We start from the raw sequence: 6,780 nt of genomic DNA, 5'->3' as shown, positions 1-6,780 counted from the left end.
TTCAAGGTAAACTCTTTAACATAGTGAAATCTAATAAAGAATTACATCTTTCACAAAATGATTTCAACTAATTTTATTCAGTTGTAAATTGAGCAAACATTAAAATATCTGCCAACAAAGAACATAAAAAAAATCTGTTTTACTATGTATTCTGAGTCAGAAGTCCTGAATGCTGTTTTTAAATGGCCCTGCTTGCATGCTGAATGTTCAAGATTGACGTTAGTGTATCTCTAGTAATTATGTAGCATGTCAAGTGACAGCTTTCAGTAACAGCAAAGTCAATACTTGATTTTTTACCATTTTTCTTAATAAATATATTCAGTATGCAGCATGTAGTGATTTACATCGAAACATTTCTGCCAGATATTTCCCTCAGGAGTTGGTTAATAACCGAACAGAGCGAATATTGGACTTACATTTGTCAAGTGGTCAGAAACTTGACACCAGTGAATGCTAATGTTTCTCTGTATCTACCAGATTAGCAACGGTTTGCTAACACATTGACCAAAATATTCCTCTGCTCTCTTGTTGGCAAAAACGTGTAGCTCTAACGTCTTAATGAAGTTATACTGTATTGTAAATAAGTACATTCACAGAGACAGTAAGTACACAGGGAGTGGATAAAATCATCTTGCTGCCTCTGAGTTAAAGTGCTCCAATAGACCTCCTATTCAGCTAAGCAAGCCTAAGGTCATTGTTTTCAGTATCTTTAAACTGCATATAGAGATATAGAAAGGCACCCATGACTTTCTTTCTGTTTGGGGTAAGTAGTAAAAACTGTAAATTTACCCCAAAGTCAAATATTCCCTATGACTTTGTCCAAGTAACAGACAAATCATATCACTTTCACTTTCCTCCTCCACACTCCAAGTGAGAGCCCATCATTGCACCTCAAGGCTCTCTCTGTGTGTGTAAGCCAATCACCCTTGAGGAGAGGGTGTAAGGGTTCAGAGGGCATCAGAGGGGTGCGGGTCATGACCCATCATGTCACGCTCTAATTGTGATTGTCATGTTGATGGAGGGGAAAGAGACTGGAAAATTAGCAAGCTAACATAAATTTTAATGATAGGAACTGGGCCGTTTGTATGCGCCTGAGTGTGTGTATGTGTGTGTGTGTGTGTGTGTGTGTGTGTGCAAGAGAGAGCAGCAGAGAGAGTTTGTGTGTGTAAGGGTGGTGGTGAGTGAGTTATTTAGTCCTGGGGCAAACGGAAACCATTGTTTAAGCCACAGCTCTTGTCTCATAAGTGTTTGCTGTTGTGGGAATGCTGCGGTTTTGGAGTCACAGAGCAAGAACGTAGTGAGACACTAACAGACACAGAAACAAAGTGGGGAGGAAAGATGGGGAGGGGGGGAGAGCAAAGGCTGCAGAGACAAGAGACAACATGAGAAACATAGACAGTCGGTGACAGAAAGAAAGAGCCAGAAATACTTTGCATGCAAACCAGAGTCGGAAATAGGAAAAAACTATGAGACAATGAGAGACAGATACAGAGAGATTTAAAGTACAGTGAGAACCTGCATGCAATGAAGGGCAGGGATAATTCAAAAAAGTTAAAATTAAGAGAGACACAAAGAGGAAGAGATGCAGGAAGATAGATGGAAAAGGGAGAAAGGACAAGGGCGAGGTGATTCCTCACATGCCTGTCTTTTTTTTTTCTGTGATCTTTCTTTCTCAACCTCGGGCTGCGTATATCCCCAGGACAGAACGCCGTTGGAATTTACAGTCCGATGGGCCTGTCTGCTAATAAAACACATGTGGACTTGTAGAGGAATGGGGAGGGACGGGGGCCTGAGAACAGCCTCTCTCTGTATCTGAGAACTTAGAGCACATACACAAGAACATGTATGTACGTAGATGTCACGATAAACTTATATACGTTATGTTCACTGCACATTCAGTGACTCTCCCTCTCACTCTTCTATTGCTGTTATTGTGTACTGAGTAAGATTACACACAGTATGTGCAGTGTCCCTTGGAATTACATCCAATTCTGACCAATGCCAATGTTTAGTACCATAGAAAGTAGTATGCACTGTAAGTAGGGTATAGATAGGCATTTAAAATCACATTGGCATACAAAACAAGAAAAGGCTAAATGAAATAACTATGAAAAGGTAGACAATACAAATGTACAATACAAATGTAGACCGAAAAGAGTCTCCGTTGACAAGCTGCTTTCTCCAAGTCCAAGTCAAAGCATTGTAACTGCCTGTGGTCTCCTTCACACTCACACACAGCTGCTGTCACCTGGAAAGAATGAGACAACAGGCCACCAGTGGGAAGCCCCAAACTAGCCTTTACTCCTCACCCACCCTTTACTGCACTGTGCTTATACTTTGTGCTACACCGTGCGTAGCTTGCCTCAGTGGGTATACCTTGGGCAGCTGTGGCCACCTGCTTCACTTCCTCTTTGGCTCTGTCGCTCTATTCTCCTCACTTGTGTTTTCGGCCAGCAGTGAGTGAGTGCTGCCACCCCCGTTAATTCACACCTGTGCTTCCACACAGGTGTGCTCCATTCTGCTGATGGCTGTAGCCAAGTCAAAGTCACAGCAGACTTCAACTAACTTATTGCTACATCTGAAACACTAATTAAGCAAACAAATGATATAATGCATGTAATTTCAAACACAGTGATCCAATAGCTGCAATAACAGGTGAACAAGCCTCACACAAAACTTTAAGAAAATAGTCAAGAAACAAAAATAACATGAAAATAATCCTAAAGTTCCAAAAGTGCAATAACTAAAAGTTACATCTATTGTACTGTCTATCTATAGTGATATTGTTGCTGCTGATAAATGCAATTGTCTTCTAAATCAAAGTCATTTGTGGTACATCTTGTACATGTTACTACCAACTATTATATATACTGTAACAGAAAGAGCATTTCAAAGCAGCGCTGGATAGCATTGTTGCCTTAACTTTGATTTTTGCATGATTAATGTCAGTATTACAAAATGATGAATGATATCATGCCAAACCCAATACAGAAAAAGTTATATTATACAACAAATATTTTTTTAAAGTTTGTATCCAATAGTATCTTGGAAAACAGTCCCTCAAATGATCTGTTTCCCTACCACTGATAATAATTTCTAAAGACAGAAAAAAGTTGTCCTGGGATCAGTTGAAATCCCATATTTACAAATTTGTAAAGTGGATCTTTTGAGGATTAGGCTACAAATGTTCCACACATGTAATTGATTTCAAGAGCAGGCCGAGCATGAACACTGTCCAGAGCCAAGTGGCCGACTGAAATCAAAGCTGACAGAGGAAAAAAGGACAGTATATGTGTATAGCCTGTAAGGCTTCAAGTAGAGATCTTGGGCCCAACTGGGGGCCCTTCTGATTTTTGTGACACTCCAGGGGGTCGAGTGGAGCGAGATGGAGATAGAGAGCCCTGTCAACAAAATCTCTCTGACTCAACCTCTCTCCTCGTTAACTACAAGTCCTCAGAGGTTCTGCAGAGATGCAGGTCCAAGTTTAAGAAATATGCTGCAGTTGGTCTGCATCACTGATGAGTGATGCGAACACTGAAATCACTCATCAGTGTGATGTCAGTGTACCCCCCCCACCCCCGCCCCCCGCCCCCCGCCCCCACCATACAGACTGTTTACTTGCTAAATAAGATTATCTGAAAAGTGAGTAGATAGGAGTCTGTAGCAACTTCAAATATTACACTGTGCTTTATAATGATCATTTTGGGCAGTTTTGTGTTGTAGATGGCAAATTCAAAGATAAATGATCAGTTCAGAGAATGGACCCTTGAGTTAATTAATTGTTTGGACAATCGTAATCCTTTTTATGAACCATTAGCAACTTGTCAAAACTCTCACTGACAGCCAGCCAGCCTTGGGAGTTCATCTAAAACATGACTGATAACTGATATATGTAAAAGGGCTTCGAGAAATTCTCTATTGTTTCTCAAGCTGTCCCACATCATCTGGACATGCAGACGGTGGTGGGTGGGGGTTGGGAAGAGAGTGGGGTCAAAATAAGGCTAGTGCTTAGTCTATATATTATTAGGATGAAGGCTGATAATAATGGAAGGATGGGGAGGAGGTGTCTAGTGATTAGATAGACTGTCCTCAATGTATATCCAGTAGATTTGGCAATGTCATCAGCCACTGATTTAAGATAAAAGTATCAGTTAAAGGTCTAATAACAAACAAAATAATAAGGAGATACACATAAGGTAGAAGGATTTCATGCTGGTCATTTTGTAAATGTGCATTTACATTTTTATCCATGATGGCCCCAGCAGACGCAGGCCTGTACATGGATTTCTGGCCCGTCTGTGCTTAAGCCGTGTCTGACAGCAAACCTCCGGAGACTAATAGGGACTCTTCTCTTTGCATGTAAAAAGGAAATGGGTATTAAGTTCAGGAAACTTCCCCCCTCCCCTTACGTAAGTTACATGGACTGCTTCCTTTTTCTCCCCTTTAAAACCTTTACAGTTCTCACGAAGACTAAATCAGCCACATCAAAACAATCTTCGTACCTTGTAATTTTCTTTACAACCTAGTTTCAAAATGATGATGATGTTGTAAATGAATTAAAAGCCTGTGTGTTTCACCTTTGGTCCTAATTTTACCTAATATCCTTTTAAGGCCTGTCTTTGTAATTTCCTTTAGAAGCATTAAGACGAGAATAGTTTTAGAATAACACATATCTTAAAGCCGTCTGCCTCCTAAACACTCCAGACATATCACTCAGCAGGTTTTAATGAATTGTGCAATAGGACAGATGTTTTTAATGCACTTTATCTGGTGAGTTGTTTGATGTTGCTACTTATGTCCCTGCAGGTGCTGGTAGTTTATCTGTGGTGTTCTGTTGGATTTTATTTTATCCATTTGTTTCATGTTTTTAATGATTAGTTTATGGTTGGATATATGTTTAATACTTTGTTATATTATGTGCTTTATGAGTAAGTGGTTTTACTATATTTTTGTCTTTGTCTGTCTTTGTTTAAGTGAGCTCACAAAGACCAATTTCAATTAATCATGTTGCTATGGTGATAAAGTATTGACTCTTGAATCTTGAGATAGTTATCTATAAGTCAGAGAATGTGGTCTAAATGATGCTTTTGATGTTTTTACAGGCTGACATAGACAAGTAGTAGCATTTGTCAAAACAATTATACTCAAAATAATTATTGATTTTGACATGTTTTGTATTTAGAATGTCTGCTGTGTATATAAGCACAGTGCCATGACCTTCCAGCTTGTCTAGAAGAAAAGCATTTGTGAATGTAAATGTGCTTTACATAAACCTATAATTGCTTTCACAGCTCTGATCTCTGCCGCAGGCCTGTTCCTCCTATGTCACGTTGGCTCAGTGTCAATAACATACCATCCCACACTGTTACATTCATAATTACAGTCATACAGCCTCCATGGTGGAGGAGGTAGAACCTGTGAAGTCACTGCGCTGATGAGTTGTAAAGGTTGAATATGTAGAATATTTATTAAAAGCTATATATTTTTTTTAAATAATACAGCCACGGGGCGTTTTGAGGGGTACAGAATGAAAGTATTGCTTTTCCATAAAAAAAAATATTTAGTCTGAATTAATATTTTTAAATTTTTTTGACGGGTTCGATGACGTTCTGACACGTTCTGTGTACACTGTACCAGCCAATTAGCGGCCGGAATTGCGGGTTGCCAGGGTTGTCTGTTGTTCCGGCGCAGCTACTGTAGGCTGGCACTGGGTGAAATGGAGTTGTAAACAAGTAGAGCCGTGTTGGACTTACTAAAACCAGCGTTTTTTGCTCTCAAGTACAACTTTTCATCACAAAACTTCGAAGGCAAGACAGAATATCTTTTAGTCGCTGTAAATAAGTGGTTGTTTAACTTTGTATTCTTTGGCTGCTGGTTCACTGAGTTTTAAGCGCAACAATAGTGGTACTGTTGAACTCGCCTGGGTCTTAGCTTTCATATGAGATGCTATTTGTTTGTGTACCATGAAGTATCAAAACGGTAGCAATGGAAATGTGGAGAGTGGGTTGACTTTCTGACGCTATTCGGATTTTGATATTTGATCATTAACCTCTTAACGCACGCAGTTCCGTTGACGGGACAGGACGGATGTTAGGAGGTAGCCACGCGTTCTTCTGAATGTTTTAAACACCAACCCTTAAACATATATACTCATGCCGTACATTGTTGGAAAGCTTAGATTGTTCTGATTCATTCAAGACCACTTACGACTTATATGGTTGCTCACAGCCGTAATAGTATTAGCGATTAGCTTGGCTAGCCACTCAGTTAAGTGAGAAAAGCTATAATGCTACATACCTTCAAAGTCTTCCCTTTATCCACAACGATCATCTTATGACTCAGCACTTTCTGTACAGCTCGCCAATCCATTCTTGTGAAATATGAAATCCGTTTTCCATAAAACCGGAATACTTTCCTCAATATGTCCATGTATTTAGTCCAACACGTAACGTAATAACACAAATAACAAACCATATACGGTCCGTTTACGTCATGTCCTGACCTGCGCGTCCATCTCAGAGTACACGTGACTAGATGTTTACGACCGTGAGCCTCTTCTGCTTCTGACGACACCACACACAAGCCAATCGGTGTTTCGGATTAGGCAGTACAGCAGAGACATTGCTGCTACTCCCACTGGCGTTACAATGTAATGTACCTCGGTGGTTTCAAGTCAGTTACAGCGAGGGTATGTTCGCTTCCTGTTTTCAAAATAAAAGCACCAACTCTATCGTTATGGTTTTCTTAATAATAAAAGGCAACGGGTGTTTTATTTTGTGA

This window comes from Scomber japonicus, chromosome 23 (assembly GCF_027409825.1).
Source record: "Scomber japonicus isolate fScoJap1 chromosome 23, fScoJap1.pri, whole genome shotgun sequence".
In the NCBI taxonomy this organism is placed as follows: Eukaryota; Metazoa; Chordata; class Actinopteri; order Scombriformes; family Scombridae; genus Scomber; species Scomber japonicus.
Note: the sequence above shows the minus strand (reverse complement) of the source record.